General features: G+C 40.0%; 1 protein-coding gene across 1 annotated transcript in view; it reads right to left on the bottom strand.

The window, feature by feature from the left end:
• The window catches only part of TACR1 (tachykinin receptor 1), a 128,538-nt gene that overhangs the window by 107,443 nt on the left and 2,380 nt on the right, over window positions 1-18,715 (bottom strand). The window lies entirely within an intron of this gene.

The following is an 18,715-nucleotide window of genomic DNA, read 5'->3' as shown; positions in this document are numbered from 1 at the left end:
TCTTGCTTCATGACTTTTGGCTTTAGCTGTGGGTTCTGAGCCATTGCTATCTGCTTGTGTCTGTTGCTGTTGCATTCTCTTTATTCTAAATACAGGTGTAAGCACATTCATTCTGTATTCTACTATATGCCTGAGCGCTTCCATATTGAAATACATTTTATTTCATTATAAATTTCCTTTTCCTTATTTCTTTTTATAATATAGTTAAGACAATTACATTAATTTTTTTCATTGAAAATATGTGTGTTGGTCTATTAAAATATCTATCAATTTTATTTCTGTATTGTAAATAGTTATAAAAAAAGTTGGCCATTCAGTTGGATGTGTATCCCTCAGATTCATCTACTCTCAGTTGAAGAAATCTCTTTTCTCCTGGCCAACACTATCATCTAGGCATTGGATTTCACCACCTTCAGTCTCTTCAAAACTCCACTGAATCTATTCTGCTAAGGGCGTCAGGCAATCCCCCATGACCTCGTCGAGGGATGGCGAACCTATGACACGTGTGTCAGAGGTGACACGCAAACTCATTTTTTGGGTTGATTTTTCTGGGTAAAATGGCATTTAAATATATAAAATAAATATCAAAAATATGTCTATGTTTTACTATGGTTGCGAATATCAAAAAATTTCTATCTGTGACACGGCACCAGAGTTAAGTTAGGGTTTTTCAAAATGCTGACACGCTGAGCTCAAAAGGTTCGCCATCACTGACCTAGTCTGTAGTTCTGGTAAGCACTCCACCCCCAAGATCATGAACTGTCCAGGAAGTTCTCTGAAAGAAAAGTTTGGCGAAACCTTCTTCTCACAACAGGATTCCAGGCAATTCCACAGAGTCTGAGTGCCCCTGATAAGACCTCTTTCCTTTTGTACCACTGTTCGATGCCTCAGTGTCCCGCACCAAGGAGGAAGCTCCAGTTAGGAACATTATGGGCCTTCCTCTTAATAACCACCAGGACCAAGCCCATCTCTCCTAACTTCTCCGTGTAGCCAACCCCCACCAGAGGTCAGAGCTTCTCCAGTTAACAATTACCACCCTGGCTCTTTCTCCAATATGGCTCCACACAATTTCATAGTCTGATGCACCCTCCCACTCTTCCAACCCCATGGAGTACATAGTCTGTCATTAAAAAAAATCCTCAACCTTTTCTACAAAACTCTCTTCACCTTTTTGCTACCTGAAACTTGGCCATTTCAAGATATCACTTCTACCACCGCAATCCTCACAGGCGGTGGCTGCTCTTACTCCACAGTCCACCCACCACAGAACCTGGACCAGGGGAAGATGTCCTCACTGCTCCTTACCTCCACCTCCACTCCATCATTCCTTCTTCTGCTTTTAAACCCTGAATTCTATGAAACACATGTATCGGACTACACCACCTGCGTCTCTTGTTGCAGCCCTTCCCTGGCCTATCTACTGCTCATTCCCTCACCCATTGGCAGTTTTAGCACCTGGTTCACTGTTTTTCTCCCCACAACCTTTTCTCTTCCCTTTTGGTGACCTACATACACAATCAGTCCAACTCCCTGCCTCACTTCCTGACTTATTTCCTCCACTTGCCACTAGCCTTCCACTCTCATGGTGACTCCTTACCTGGACTCTATCACTAGTAACTACATTATTTCTAAAATTTATGCTTCAAGCCTTTTCCTTTCTATCACCGCCACCCCCTCACCCCCGCCATCTTTTCAGTTCATGCCCTCTGGCACTCCAAGTCCAACAATTCTTAATACTTGTCAGGATCCCCAGTCTATCGATCTTACCATTTTTTATTAGCTATAACTGCCTCATGTTCTTGCTTCTCCACTCACCCAGCTTACATTCCATGGTCCCTCCCTATAATCACTCCCTGCATATGCCCTTGATTCCACTTTCTTCCCTCTCTCCAATTGACTCATCTGACAAAGCCCCATTGTAATAATCTCTGCCTTCTCTAAGCCTACATTATAGAAAAACACATGTATTAACTGATCTCCAGGTTCTCTTGCCAATTCATAAATCTCAAGAGCCACTTCTCTATTGCTTACGATTCTAGTCACTTTCCCCTCCAGCTCCACAACACGACCATTTCACATTGTTTTCTCTCTTCTCAGACTCTAACACCTCCTCTGTCCTCACTTTTAGCTGATGACCTTGCCATTTCTCTGGGAACACAGAAGCAGTAAAAATGAACTATGTGATTTTATCATTAAATCTACCAGCCTCTCTTCACCTCTACCCATATGTCCATTGTTCCTCTGTAATGTATTGTCTTATTGCTTCTGAAAACCAACCCTGGAGCCACTCCTATTTGTTTACTCAAAAACTTTGCTCCTACATTCTCCCCTCATTGGCATCATAAATTTCTCTCTCTCAGTTGCCCCATTCTTATCACAATACAATACAAACATGCTGTAACTTCTTCTGCTTAAAAAAAATCCTTCCTTAAACTAATGTTCCTTCTGACTAATATACTTTTTCTCTTTTTCCATGTATAACTCCACTTCTCCCCTCACAGTCCCCTGTAAGCTTATCCTAGTCACTCTCCACCACTTTATGGAGGCCACTTTTGTCGTCAAGGTCAGTATTGATCTCATCTTGTCATATCCAATGGTCCAGTCTTAGTACTCGTCTTACTTAAGCTCTCAGCAGCTTATGGCACAGTAGGTACTTTCTTCTTTCTGAAAGGCTTTCTTATTTAGCTCCCAGAATGCCTCACCTACTAGTTCTCTTAACTCACTGGCTATGTTGCTTGCAGTGTTATTTACAATACCCAAGATTTGGATGCAGTCTAAGTGGCCATCAGTAGATGAGCGGATAAAAAAGCTGTGGTACATTTACACAATGGAATACTACTTGGCCATAAAAAAGGAAATCTCACCTTTTGTAACAACATGGATAGACCTGGAGAGCATTATGCCAAGTGAAATAAACCAGTCAGAGAAAGACATATACTATATGATTCCACTTATATGTGGAATTTAATGAACAAAAACTAACAAAAACAAAATAGAAACAGACTCAGAGATACAGAAGACAGACTGACAGCTTTTTGAATAGTATCCATTGTTTGCATGTGCCATACTTTTTAAAATAAATAATAAAAATTAGCATAATTAATATTCAATATAAATAATTTTAAAACAATAACATATTGGAAACCAGTAGCCTGTATATATGATAATTTTTTAAACCACAAATTAAGGTTTATTTATATTTATTCTACAATAGTATTTACTTGCTTGCCTTATTCATATTGTTTATAGAAGATAGAGTCTGAAAAAATTAAAACTCAATGTTTAAAAGTTAAGTTTAATTTTTAAAAACTGCAATGTTTAATTTTCTCTCTAAAATGTTAATTACAGAGGTCCTTAAATAGTATTATTAATCACAGGCTTGTTAAAAGTCCTACAAAATGCACAGCCAAGCTGAAAAAGTCTGCACTGCTATATTTTGCTTACCGGCTACAATTTTCCTGGATTTTGTCAAAATCCGTGTCCGCCCACAAGGATGTGTCTTTCCTGGAACGCTGTGTATTGTGGCGGAAAAAAGATGGAGTGTGGAGGCTCAGCCTCCCTCTCTAGCTAAGGAGCCTCAGTGCACTCAGAATCATGGCTGGGCTCTTCCCTGCTCTGCCAGGGGCTGGCATTTGCATTGATCATCCTCACAAGTGTATGGCTGGGGTCCTTTCTCTTTGTCTATATCATTAGCTGGTTTTTGAGAGTAAAATCTGCAAACTACTGTATAGACCTCACTCCCACTGGTTTTCTGAATCAACCTATTGTGTTATTTTTTTCTTTAGCTTCACCTGAATGGCCCGAGGCATGCCCTGTACAGCAGGTCCTCACTTAATGCTCATGGGTAGGTTCTACAACTTCAAGCAAAATGATGTAAAACGAAACCAATTTACCATAGGCTACTTGATATAAACACGAGTTAAGTTCCTATGCATCCCATCAACATTGTAACGAAATAATACTGAACAAAAAATGAAGGCAAGCACCTGCTGCACTACTGTGTGCTCACTAAATAGAGAAAAAGTGGGAAGCAATATCTTCCAGAAAATTGATTGGAAGAAAAGCTTCTCATGAAAGTACACTTATTTCAGCAAACAGAATAAGTTTTAGAAAATACTTATTCCACTTAGAACCTTGAAACCAAACTTGAAAAGACAACACACACACACACACACACACACACACACACACACACACACACTGACAGTTATATTTTACAGCAAAGATGCAAAATGTAAATACAATATTAGTAAGTGCCCTAGATGTTTTGGCTCAGTGGATAGAGCATCAGCCTGCGGATTGAAGGGTCCCAGGTTCAATTCTGGTCATAGGGCACATGCCTGGGTTGCGGGCTCGATCTCCAGGGTGGGGTGTGCAGGAGGCAGTTGATCTATGATTTTCTCTCATCATTAATGTTTCTATCTCTCTCTTCCTTTTTGAAATCAATAAACATATATAATAAATCAATAAACAAAATAATAAAATAAAATATCAGTAAGTAAATCTAGTAGTGCTAATAAAACAAAGCATAAGACCAACTCCTGTTTATTCTAGGGGCTCTAGAACAGCTGAAAACTAAGAAATTAGGCAATAGAAAAAAAAAAGCACTGATGGATGCCAAAGGGAGAATCAGTAAATGAAATAACAAGATCTGATTATCTCTCTTGATAAACTAGAAATTAGATGATGTAATGTCTATTGTAAACTAACAGGCAACACACTTAACAATAATTAAGAGAAACATTCTTTGAAAATGAGGGATAAGAAAAGATGCTTACTATCACCAGTTTTAAACATTGTTCTGAAAGATATAGTAAAAAGAAGGACACAGACACTGCATACAAAATAAAAAAGATAATGACTTATAGACTAATATCTAATTATTGGGGAAATCTGAGGAAAAATAGGGAAAATATTAGAACTTCATCTGCACAGGGTTCATTAGCTGGTTACAAAATGATTTCAAAAAGTATCAATAGCTTTCTAAGACACCAACAATAACCCACTAGAAATCCACCCTGGGGAAGTTATTGCATTTTCATTAGCAACCAACGATGTTAAATTTTAAAACATTTAAAGAAATGTGAGGGACTATATGAAGAAAAATACAAAAATATAAAAGAAAATATATAGGCTTACATACATAGGAAATACACCGTATTTATACATTTTTTTAAAACTTCATATTCTAACAATTACTTTTAAAGTTAATTTCTAAATTTAACACATACATTTCCAATAAAAATTGCAACAGGACTTTTCAATAGGGGGATTTTTAATAATGAATCTGGAGTTTACCAGGGTGGATAAGTCCATGTCTGTCCTATTAAAAAAATAGTCAGCAAATAAATCAGAAACAGCCCAAGTATTAATAAAATTCAATATATGACAAATGAAACTTCTCAAATCAGTAGGGAGATGATTATTTGATAAATGATATTTGACTGTATAAAGTTATATAGCATTTAAAAATTAGATTAAAATCTAATTAAATTTAAATTAAATTATTAATGAATTTAAGATTTAAGTAAAACTTCTAATGTATACGAGCAAATGAAATTGTGCATATTTATTTACTTTTGAGTTGAAGAAGGCCTTACTAAATATAACACTAAAGGGAAACACCATAAAAGAAGAGGTGGGTGGATGTAACTATAAAAAATAATTAAAGTTAAGATAATCACCGAAAAGGAAATTAAAATTTTAACTAGAAACATGGAAAATGTTTGCAACATATTACAGTCAGAAGGCTATATCCTTAACATATAATTTCTGTAATTCACTATATAATTTTAAAATAAAGATTTAATTTAAAAATGTCCTAGGGTCATGAATAGGTATTTTGCACACAAAAAGTAAAATATAAAGCAATAATACATACACAAAAATATTCCATCTCTCTAGTAAGAACTGCGAACATGAATAACATTTTAAATCTTTTATATTGGAAAAGGTATTCCTGAAATTGTTAGGAATGTGGGGAGGGGAGCACTCCTTTACAACGAGTCTATATATTCTGATTCATGCTGCTAAATCTCTATGGTTTTCTGAAGACCGATTTAGCAGAATAAAGCCAAAGCCTTAAAATGTCCATCACTCTGAATAGACTTTTCTTCTAAGAATTCACCCAAATAATCATGCATGTGTGCAAGTTTAGGTAAAAACATGTTGATCACAAACTCTATCTCGTAGCAAAAGCTAGAAACACCTGCAAGGTCCCAGGATGAGGGATTATTTAAATTATGATACTTTGCAACCATTAAGCATAATCATGCAGAGCATATAATTACAGGAAATGTTTCGTACTTTATTGTGTTAAATTTTAAAAATTGTACATTATGCATAGGGAAAAAGTCCTGTATTGAAATAATTCCTAAGAATTGACTTAGCGGTGTTTGGGCAGTGAGATGAGGGTTGATTTTGCGTTTGTTCTTCAACATACTAATATTTTTGTAAGATCCTAATTCTCCTTAATGAAAATGTAATACTTTATAGTTTTAAAAATATGTACTTTAAACACTTTCAGAAGGGAATTTGCAGTTGTGCAGATAATTTTCAATGGTAAGGTATTTTTCTAAAGAAAGTAGTTTAAGTACAGCTTAAATTTACAAAATGCTATATGTCAAATATATTCAATTTTTTTAAAAAGTAGCTTAGTTTCATATCTAAATAGGGAGCCTTAAAGAATCTTTTCAGGTTCCATCTGGACTCATCTGCTAAATCAGAATCACAGCACCTTACATTTTAATATCGCTGTGTAAATCTATTATTCAATTGTTTGATACACAACAGCTTTGGGGGTTTGTCTGCTCCAACTCCAATTTGTCCTCAGTGACATTTATTGAAGCCATACTATTGTCAAAATGCTGAGGAGTTGGGAGAAAAACGGAGCAAGAAATTTTTGATTCAGGTGTAGAGAGAAAGGGCGAGAGGAAAGAGCAAAGAAAACGGTTCGCAAGCTTCTAAAGCGTGGGTCCAGGCGGACCCTGGCAGAAAGCCCAGCTCTTGGAAACCTGCCCCCAGGATTTGTAAACAGTACAAATCCATTGACGAAGGTGCTGAAGACATGAAGAATCAGCCTTGGCCGTCCACACAAGACTGCACTGCACTGCTGCTCTTAACTCAGCCGACCAGACCCTTAGGATGGGCTGGGACTGAGACTCAAAGTCTGTTCTGATGACAATACCCTTCCAAGTTACGCAATTATTACATATTTGTCAGAGACTTAGTGGCTTACAAAGAAGTATGAAGAACATAAGCAAGCCCAACCTTGTTTCATTACTCAGATACAAATGCAGATTTCACTGGCACCTCAGGGCTGAGGCAGTTCTAATTATGGCGGAAGAAGGTCTTTCAGCAGCAATCTGGGCTCCTGAAGACAGCCCCTCATGTTGTCCAGCAGTCTCCGTGGTTGCATACAGGGGCCAGGCTGTACAAGCCAGACTCTTGGACACCTCAGAGGCACCAGGGTTAAGTTTGTCTTGATGCTCTAAACCAGTGGTTCTCAACCTTCCTCATGCCGCGGCCCTTTAATACAGGTCCTCATGTTGTGGTGACCCCCAACCATAAAATTATTTTCGTTGCTACTTCATAACTGTAATGTTGCTACTTTACGAATCGTAATGTAAATATCTGATATGCAGGATGTATTTTTCATTGTTACAAATTGAACATAATCAAAGCATAGTGATTAGTCACAAAAACAAGATGTAATTATATATTCAATATGTGTTTTCCGATGGTCTTAGGTGACCTCTGTGAAAGGGTCATTTGACCCCCAAAGGGGTCGCTGCCCACAGGTTGAGAACCGCTGCTCCAAACTCTTTCCTGCTCAAGGAGTGAGTAACTAGGATTTCGGTTTTACAACACAATCGGGACTTAGGAGCTCAGATTGTTCCCACCTTCGTGTGATTTCCATCAGCTACTCTTCTCTTGGTTCAACTCAATTTGCTAAATTGGACTGGGCTGGGAAGAGGACAGAGCAGTAATTTGAGACTCATTTGTGAGGCAGGATTGAGGAGAACCTTCATGCAGGCTTGAGCTGGTTAGAACGTTATTGGAGGGAAATGGCTAGAAAGGGAAGAGGATAGTACATCTGCCTCTGCACCCGCCCCTCCCCCCTGCCCCGCCCTCATATACAGGATGTGGAAAGTGAATGTGTGGTTGTGGAGATGGGGTAAGAGGAAATGATTCGATTTTTCTGGACCATGGTATATCCAAATCATGGGCTTCTGGGAGGGCCTGGGCATCTGCACAGAGGGGAAGAATGCTGGAGAGCATTTAGCACGAAGTTCGCTGACCCACTTAGGAGGATTTTAAACTTTAATCTAGGGGTGGGGGAGGATATGAAAGTTTTACCCTGTTGCTCTTATACTGCATCAAGGGGATGCTGAGACAGGAATGGATACGAATAATAGATATCATGGTGTTTTGGGTTTTATTAGCAATCATAATATTAGTCTTAGTTGAGCTCTTACTGAATGTCAAGCAATGAATCAGGAACTCTCTACCTCTTTCCACTTCCTTTTTTCCCTCAAAGAATACCCATATCTTACAAGGCAAGTTTTATTATATCCCTGTTACCAGGTGGGAAAACTGAGGCCCAGAGAGGTGAAGCATCTTGCCTACGTTCACACAGCTAGTAAGTGATAGAACCATTGCTAGAACCCATTGTCTATGCTCTTTCCTACACCAAACTGCATTGTCAAAGGCTACATGTAAGGCTATTAAATGGCATTCCTCTTTATTGAATTTATTAGTGTGACACGGGGTAATCAATATATATAAAAGCCTAATATGCAAATTGTCCCCTCGGGAGTTCGACTGGGAGACTGGGAGTTCGATTGCTCACTATGACGTGCGCTGACCACCAAGGGGCGGTGCAGAACGAAGGAAGGCCCCAGCCATCAGCCAGAAGGCCCCGATCAACCTGTGCACTAATTTTGTGCACAAGGCCTCTAGTAAAATTATATAGGTTTCAGGGGTGCAATTCTATTATACATCATCTGTACATTGTATTGTGTGTCCAACACCCTGGTTCAAGTCTCCTTCCATCACCATTAATCCCCACTTTACCTCCTTCTCTCTCCCTCCACCCTCTCCTTTTCTCTCTGGTAATCACCATACTTTTGTCTGTCTGTGAGTTGTTTGTTGTTGCTAGTTTTTGTTTGTTTGTTTTTGCATTTTGCAGAGTTTTAGGCTGGCAGTGCCTTAACCGGGCCACTGAAAACACCTGGTGGCTGAGGTTTGGCTCATATCCTCCATCTTTAACATATTGACTTCCAGACCCCTCATCATGCCTGCTGGGAAGAGAAAGGAACTGGTCCATCTTTGAGAACATGCCCCCATTGAGGATTCAGCCACAAGGTTTTCTAGGTTATTGTCTAACTCCTTCTTTGAAGAGTCCAGTTAAACTGTTGAGCAAACTAGTTGTATTTCACCCTCGTGGCTATTTCTATTTTAGTTCTTGTCATGAATTAGGGCATTTTTTAACCCCCTCTGGCTCCCTGGGACTGCTTAGGAGGATATTTCGGCTGTCTGTGGGATTTTCTTTTGTTTAAACATTTTCAGAATCAGACAAATCCCCTTAGGAAAACATATTAATTATTCAAGAGGACCTTTCTCCACAGTGAAATCAAATTAATTAATAAATCACACAACGTGGGTATTTAAGCTTATGCTCCTAATCTCCCTACATGCCACTAAATATGCACATGAGATTTTGGAAAAATCATGTCAATTATATTTTCTGATAGAGAGAGTGGGGTGGGGGTAGTTAGCGTGACCATTCAGCACCCATCCTACATGAGCCCAGGCAGCTGTGTGAGTTGTGAAGGCAGCTGCTCAACAGTTCACATATGGCATAGGGCACTGGGTTGAGCTGTGAGAACAGAGCATTTTTTTATTATTATTATCTGAAATCCACTTAGAAGGGAGGGAAGGGAAGGGACCAAGCTATGAAAAAGCCATGAAGACTCTTTCCTCAGAGGAGAAACTCAGCTGATCTGAAGAAAGAATATCTCATGACCCAGTTGGAGGACACAAGGGTGCCAGGTAGCTTCCTCGCTCCAGGAAGAAAGGCCCCACCTCTGAAGACTTCACGCCAAGGGAGTGGACGCTGCTGCGTAGACCTGCTGTCTAGGAGGCACACAGTCCCCCAGGCACACATCTGAAACGTGCTGAGATCCCGGGGTTGTCAAAACTCACAGGCACTACCCCTCCAGTTTTGATGAGTCATGTGAAGAAACAAGATACAGTCAGACAAATGCTGGTTACATATTTTTCATGACTTCAAAGTCTCAGAAAAGAAACTGAAGAGGACCCAGGACAGATGGTGAATGTTGGGGGTCACTTCACCCATGTCCATGATCAAGTCTGAAATGGAGATTGATAAGAAGGTAAAAAATATCAGAGAGTACAGTATGTAGCTAATTCTATTCAGGCAGCAAAACAGTCAAAGGTGAACTAGGGGTGGGGTGAGGCTGCATGATTCCATCAGTGTAATTCAAATGATAAAATGTGAGGATGAGAAGTGGGGAAGGGTAAAACTTGAAGGAAACCAAGGAAATACATAGCACATTGGGACAAATCGATTCAAAATGGCAAGGTGTGGGTGGGCCCTGTGGGCGCTGAGCAAGCAGAGCTCCACCACTGGGCACTGGGCTGCAGCTCTGGGCAAGACCCCTGAATGGCACACCTGGATTCGGGTCTTCCACTCAACCCTGGGGATAGAACCTTGGCGGCTCCTTAGGGAGGTGGTTCGGCCACCTCTGCCGGTGTAACTTTGTAACCCCGGGAAGGGATTTTTTGAACAGTAAATAGACAATGAAAAGATGGTACTTCTATGTAGGAAGTGTGAATGAGGCTGTATGTTAATGTGTGTGTGATTTGTTTTTAATATGTTGGAAATGAGAATCCGGTACATTAGAGGATTCGACTTTCTAGATTTGCAATTTGAATCGAAATACTTTGGAGGATTTAATTAATTGATTTTGTAATCAATGTTTAGATGCGCATGAGAACCTCATTTGCTGAATCTGTAAGTTTAATTCTTAGGAGGTTGAAATGCTTTAAGAGAATTTGATAGGCTAAATTTAGAGGGTTTGATTTATTAGGCTTACCAGAACTATGTAAGTCCTGAGGAAAACTTGGTTTTTCCTATTTTTAAGTTATCCTGTTAGGGATTCAAAGTTGTTGTTTTTTTTAAACCAGATGCATCACATTTATGATTATAATTTAAAATATTTAGGGAAATTAATCAAGTTTATAGGCACTGTTTACATTGTAAGATGATTTGTTAAGTTTATAAAAATGTGTGACTAATTGGAAATATGTAAGATCATTGGATTGATGAAGCTTGAAAATGTTAAACTACTTAGGAGGAAGGACTCCATCTCATGTTTAAGAGCTACTTGGGCATCAGTCAAAAGATAAGGGAAAGTGAATGTTTGACACTTGGACACGCATAAACTATATTTATAAGAAAGCGTCCAAGATTTATAAGATGTGTTCAAAGGTGAAAGAAACAACTTTAACAAATTGAATATCAACTAAAACACATGCAGCTGTAAGACCTTTTGCTACAGCCAAGTTCTCCTTCAGACACTAAACATGCAAATGGTGCTTCCCTGTGAGGGTGGTGACTTTGGGACATACAGGATGTGGAAAGTGAATGGTTTTGGAGGTGTTGTAAGAGGAAATGATCGGGTTTTTCTGGACCGTGGTATATCCAAATCCTGGGCTACTGGCGAGGGCGTGGGAATCTGCACAGAGGGGAAGGATGCTGGGAGCATTTAGCTCCAAGTTCGCTGACCCACTCAGGAGGATTTTAAACTATAATCTTAGCGGGGAAGGATATAAATGTTTTACCCTCTTGCTGTTATACCAGAATCCAAGAGGATGCTGATATAGGAATGTATGTGAATAATAAATATAATGGTGTGCCAGGGTTTATTAGCAATCATAATATTACTCTTGATTGAGCTTTTACTGACCGTCAAGCAATGAATCAGAAACTTTCCATCTCTTTCCATTTTCTTCTTCCCCTCAAACAATACCCCACTGGGCAAGTTTTATTATATCCCTGTTATCAGGTGGGAAAATCGGCCCAGAAAGATGAAGTACCTATGTTCACACAGACAGTAAATGATAGAACCACTGCTGGTACCCACCGTCCGCGCTCTTTCCTACACCGAACTGCACTGTCAACGGCTAGAGGTGAGGTTATTAAAGGACACTCCTAAGCAAAGGACATAAAAGGCACTCTATGAAGAGTCTCAAGTATGAAATATAGTGACAAAAGCTTAATTGAAAAATAAATCAAGTAAAGAATTTTATGAGAAGGGCAAGGAATCAGGCTCAGTGCTACTTAGACGAAGTTCCTGGAGCAGTTCATATGCCGCATTAATTCTCACGCTGAAATGTGAGTCTCAAGGACGTCATTAAAGCATCTATTCATCCCTGGGGTTCCTCATCCATAGAGCCTCACATTTCTCCTTCAACGGGCTGGAATCACAGCCTCAGGGTGGCAAGAGGGGAGGTTTGGACAATGTAAGCCAGTTCCCCACTCTGTCCTCCACGTCTATGACTTTCTCAGGCCACTCTGCTCAGATTTTCCTGTGTCTGTAATATTTTAATACATGAACTAGGTGTTTAGATAATTACTGTGGGTACAGGACTTGGAGGGCTGGGTGGTGGGTAGGGTTCTGCTTGTTCTGCCTCAGAAAGGACAAGTGAAACAGTGCACGTCCCGTAGCTAGTAGGGGTGTTGGAGGAAAAGCCAGGGAGGTGACAACAGTTGGGCCAGAAAAGGATCTATGAAATGTGTCAGCTTCCAGCATGCCTGGAGAGACTGCAGTAGGTGGGAATGATAACGCCTCTGCATTTAGAGGTGTCGCCTGGAGTGTAACCCCTGTCAGGTGCAGGATGTGGATCTGGAATCCAGTGGGGCCAGTCAAATGGAGGGTGGAAGAGGCAAGTGTGAATTAGAACATGGAGTTTTTCTAGAAACATGGAATTTTCTAAGAAAGGTCCATAGTGGCATATATTTGGCCCAATTTCCTTTTGCTTCAAGGCATAGTATCACAGGTGTGCTTTGCAGTCTGCCTGATTCATTGGTTCTGGGAACAGAACCAAATAAAGTTTTCCTGTTTTCATGGGGCTTGCAACTTAGTGGGGGGGAGGTGTGGGAGAGACCAACACATTACAGACTGTTACAACCTCCCTGGATAAACGACATGGGAATAGATAAGAAGGCACCTCATCGAGACGTGCAGGTTAAGGTCAGCTTTTAGTGGAGGTGGCACTTGAGCTTCTCCCTTTTCTTTATTTTACCTGTAAGTTTTTCTTATATTTCAAAGGGTAGTTCTCTACTCTGTCTCCAAGATCCAACAGCATGGCATTAATTGCATTGGTTTATAATGGTGTTCATGACTTTGTCAATCCCCAAATACTGAGAGCAAAAAGGCAAAAGCAGGGTTTTATACCCTCAGCATCTGGCACATAGTAGGTACTTGGTAATAGTTTGATGGATGGATAGATGAGGAAGAGCCATTCCCCTCATTGCCGTCGAATTTTATCCCACCTTTCTATGCTTTGCTGACACTATGTCTCACAGGTCACCAATGTTCTTTAATTGTCAAGTCCAGGGTTGTCACCCTTGGATTCTTCTGACACTAATGAATATGACAAGCCACAGGTCACCTCTCTTAACCTTTGTCACTCCACAGATCCTGATTTCTCCACTACACCTTTATCTATTTCTTCTTTTCCAACTTCCTACTGCCTGGCAGGACGTTCCTGGGAATCGTTAGCCTCTGGAAACATATATGTAGATATTCTCTACTTTCCAAACTCTCATAGGCCTTCTGTTTGGAAAACTCCAAAATCTACATTTTGATCCCTGGTTTCTCATTCTCTAGCCCCACCTCTCAAGTTGCTTGTTGGGCATTTCCAACTAATTGTTATATTTTCATATCAAATCCAGCAAAAACTGTACTCATTTTCTTCCCAACAACTTCTTTGTTCATTCCCTAATTCACTTGTGAATTTACTACAGTTAAGTCAGCCTGTCATTCTCCCCAAACACTTTGCAACTTACTACCTCCACACTTGTGTCATATAGCTTCTTCTACCTATAATGTCACCGTTCTTTACTGTTCTCTCTAAATTTCTTATCTAATCTTCAAGGCCCAACTCAATTGCCATCTTTTGAGGTCTTCCTTGATCATCACTGCTGGACATTACTTCCTGATCGCCTTTCCTGTAGAATTTGTCAGTACAACCCATATGAAAGGTAATGCCCAACACCTTATATTGTAGTTATCTTTCAATCAGTCTTATTTGCCCCCATATGTAGCATGAGCCCTGTAAAGAACGACGTGAGACCCAGAGTCAGGAAATATCACCTTACCTGGTGGCATTATCCTCTGATGAACTGAAGATCTTGTCTAAGTTTAACAGTGAATGTATCTCTCTTATTCTATCATTTGCTGATTCAACAACAACAATAATAATAATAATAATAGTAAAATAGGAAAAAAGTCTTGTGTACATATTATGTGATTTCACATTGAGAATTACTTTATTTCCCCAAAATTGAACTTTTGTTTCTGACAGTTTAAAACAAAAGCAAACAAACAAACTAACTAACTAACTAGCTAACTAACTAAAATGAAAAGTCTTGACCATTCAAGACACTGAAGGCTCTCATGAGTAGAGAGAGGATGTGGCAAGTGCACCAGGGCAGCTCCAAGGAGTAGGTGGAACCTACATAGAACCTCTTCAGGAAAAGTCCTGCTGCCTAAATGATCCATCTAAGATGAAACAAATGAGTTTGATCTATGTCATCCCAGACATTCAAGGTTCTTGATTTGAAAAGACGGGAGCAGCTGTGGTGGACAAGTTTCCAAGGAATGACCATTCTCAGCATCACAGGGGTGTTTGGCCATGGGTTTTAAGGCCCATCTAAATTAGTGCAAAGGATCCTAGAGTCTGAGTCTAGTCTCTGGGTGGGGAAGGAATGCCCTGAATTATACAATGGGATCCAAGTCTAGTCAACAAGGTGAGGTTCAAGGACAGAATGCAGCAGGCTGCTTAGGCTTGTAGCTGAGTATGATGGGGGCAGAGTGGATGGACTCCAGGTATCAGAGGGCAGGATTTCTGAATATATATGCATGTCTTTGCTCTTGGTTCCTCTTTTACTTTCTAAGGGAGTCCATTCCTTCTGCCTTCACCACTCTCCCAAACTGAGCAATGCTATGTTTGATCCTGACCATGTTTCATATTGTCCAGAGACCATCATTGTGTGGATGTTTCCTTTCACTCAAGCACAACATCCCCAGAACCAGTCTCAGGAATGAGCTACCTTCCCCTTTCATGTCACTGAAAATACACCTGCCCCTTACCAGGTACAGGAGCCGCAATACCAGGCTGGTGCTTTTCTGAGCCTCTTGTTGCTGTGTGCTTAGTGTTAAGTCAGTTTACCTTTTGTCCCTATAGCCCCTCTTAAGGGGCTTAGGGATTAGTCCCCCTCCTCTGTTCTTAGGTGCCGCCCCATAATACTAGAACCGGCTACTATCACCAGTCCCTGCAAAAGGCAGGTGTCACCTCTCAGTGACCTCCAACTTCTCATTTCATGAAACACCACACACACCTTTTGTTTTTATAATAGGAAAAAAGTTAAATTTTATTTTAAAGTAGGAGAATTGTAGAGTTTCAAAAAGTACAGTCCTTGCCCTGACTGGTTTGGCTCAGTGGATAGAGCATCGGCCTGCGGACTTAAGGGTCCCAGGTTTGATTCTGGTCAAGGGCATGTACCTTGGTTGCAGTCACATCCCCAGTGGGGAGTGTGCAGGAGGCAGCTGATCGATGTTTCTCTCTCATCGATGTTTCTAACTCTCTATCCCTCTCCCTTCCTCTCTGTAAAAAATCAATAAAATATATTTTTTTAAAAAAGTACAGTCCTTGATGTTAGAGCTTAATTAGAGGGAGACCTCATCTTACTTAGTGTATTTGTCTCTGCAACTTTTTTATTCTATGTAACTCTTGTCTCTAATACATAAGTATTCTTCTGTCCAGCTGGCGTGGCTCAGTGGTTGAGCACCAACCTATGAACCAGGAGGCCGTGGTTTGATTCCTGGTCAGGGCACATGCCCATGTGTGGGGCATGCAGGAGGCAGCCAATCAATGGTTCTCCCTCATCATTGATGTTTCTATCTCTCTCTCCCTCTCTCTTCTTCTCTGAAATCAATAAAAATGTATTTTTTAAAATAAATAAATAAATGTTCTTCCAAAGGGGATTTCTCTCTCTTTCTCTTTCCCATTCTGTAGAAATATTACAGAAAAGATTTAAATTAGTACTAAAATCTGCTGTGTTTTTTTCCCCTGTGCATATATTTTGGACCCAGAAGGAAATTTGGCAAAGTTTATCAAGACAGTTGGACCCAGCAACTCCACTTCAATGAGATTCTTCTACGAAAAGAACAAGGGATGTTCTCAAAGATTTATAGCCAGGATATTCATTTTGAAGTTAATTGTAATCATTACAAATGGAAACAATTTACATCTAAAAATAGAGGAATGCTGAAAGAAATTATTATAGCCAGGCAATAGAATGCATCCGCTAAAAATCCTACCATTAAATCTACTTCATGACATGGAAAATGCCCAGGATATGATGTTAAGAAACAAACAAACAAACAAACAAAAGCACAACTGTTGAAACTGTTTTTATTATGGCCTCAGATTTATCCTTAAAGTGTGAGTGACCGCATGTGGTGTAAACAACACAAAAAAAGTAAGTATAAGCTAGCATTCCAGAATTTTGACTGCTTATCTGTCAGAGAGGGATTATAAATAATTTCTACATATTCTTTATAATTGTATGCATTTTTCAAATGTTCTTCTAGAAACCTGCATTATCTTATTCATTCACTTACTCAATAAACATGTAGTAACTGTGAGGTGCCAAGTACTCTGCTTTGTGCTGAGGAGATAAAGTAAACAAGAGAGGACAGACATGTTCCTTGCTTTGCTCAGAGTTTATAATCCTTTAAAATTAGGAGGAAACTTTTATATAAAATTAATTTCATTTGAGCCAGTGGTTCCACTTCTGGGACTCTATCCTAAGAAAAAATTAAATAACAACAACAGCAACAAAATTATCAAGCAGAAATGTATAGTAGTGTATTCATCATAATAGCAAAAAAGTCTAGAAATCACCTAAATACCCAACAGTAGAAGGATTCTTAAAGTAACGATATCACATTCATATAATGGGATAATAGGAAGCCATTATGATTATGTTACTGAAGACTTTTTAATAACATGGGAAATGTTATTAATATTTTCCATTAATATCAACAGAAAAAAAGTAAGCTATGAAATTACATAGAATCTGACCTCAGTTACATAGTGTAATAGTCATAAGAGAAATTCCAATGCTAACAAGTGTTATTTTTGCATAAGGAAGTAGTGGTTGGTTTGTATTTTTGTGTCTCAGAGTTCTCCAGTTTTCTGCAGTGAACGAGGTTCAATTTTGTAATCTGAACAAAACATGTTGCTTTCATTGTTTAAGACTTGATTCAAAGATTATCTGTGAAAGAGTCAAGGAACATACAAAAAGTAGCTTAGCATTTTCTCACCGCCAGCATGCCATGCTGGAGAAGGGAGAGATCACTCATGGAGAGGGCTTAAGGCTCTTCTTTTCTAAAACATTCTCAGGAGGGAATGGATGACCACAGATGCAGGGCAGCTACATTCTCAGAGGGCCTGAGGGGGTTGATTCGCTGTGTGCTCAGGAGGTGAGCAAGGAAAAATAGCAGGAACACAGGGGGCGGGGAGATAGTAGGGGGAGCAGACTGGGAGACACAGCCCTGACCCCTCGTCCCTAACTCCACCTTGAACCCTAACCTTGAGCATGTCGTTGGTCATCTCCCTGGACTGTATGTGTACATTAGGGACATGGAGACATTTCTCGGTGCTGTCATTTCCCTCAGCCTTGGCACCAGGGATGCACTGGCCTCACTGAGCAGGGGTCACGCAGGGTCGGGGTCCTGTCTATGAGGTGCCTAGATAAAACAGTGGAGCTTGAGAGGCCAGAGTCGAGGTAGCTTCAGGCCCTGGCCACTGTGAAGACTTTGACCCTGACTCCTGTCCTCACCTTCTAAGTTCCAAGGGAAAGAGCCGGGCTGTGGAACATGTCATTTCTATGGAAGTCAAAGCAGAAGAGTGGTCTGCTGGTGCTCATACTGGTTGTCAGGTCTCCTGAGCTCACACAAGGTTCCAACGCAGTAAAAATACCAACTTTCCCTCTAATTTAGGGATCATCCAGAGAGTGTGTGTAAGGTACCAGTTTTCACTGCTTCTATATGTGGTTATATATCATGCTATGGGTTTTCTAAGTTTAACGGGGGCTGAGGTACAGGAGTAAATTGGTGCAGAAAGATTTACATGTATACCTCACTCTCAGCAAACAGAATATCTGAAAACCAGAGTGGCATAAAGGTACATTCACAAAAGAATTCATTTCACTCCCACTTTGAGTAATTGGTTTCTCCTCCACATTTAAAATACAATTGACTCATCACAACTTGTCTTACACACAACATATCAAGCACATAAGAGCTGCCTAAGGGGAGGTGTCTGTGGAACTGAGGAAGCAGCATTTGGACACCACTGCAAAGGACACACAGCCTTCTCTGATCTTAGAGGTGTT

This window comes from Myotis daubentonii, chromosome 12 (assembly GCF_963259705.1).
Source record: "Myotis daubentonii chromosome 12, mMyoDau2.1, whole genome shotgun sequence".
Taxonomy (NCBI): domain Eukaryota; kingdom Metazoa; phylum Chordata; class Mammalia; order Chiroptera; family Vespertilionidae; genus Myotis; species Myotis daubentonii.
This window is presented reverse-complemented; position numbering and strand designations above follow the sequence as displayed.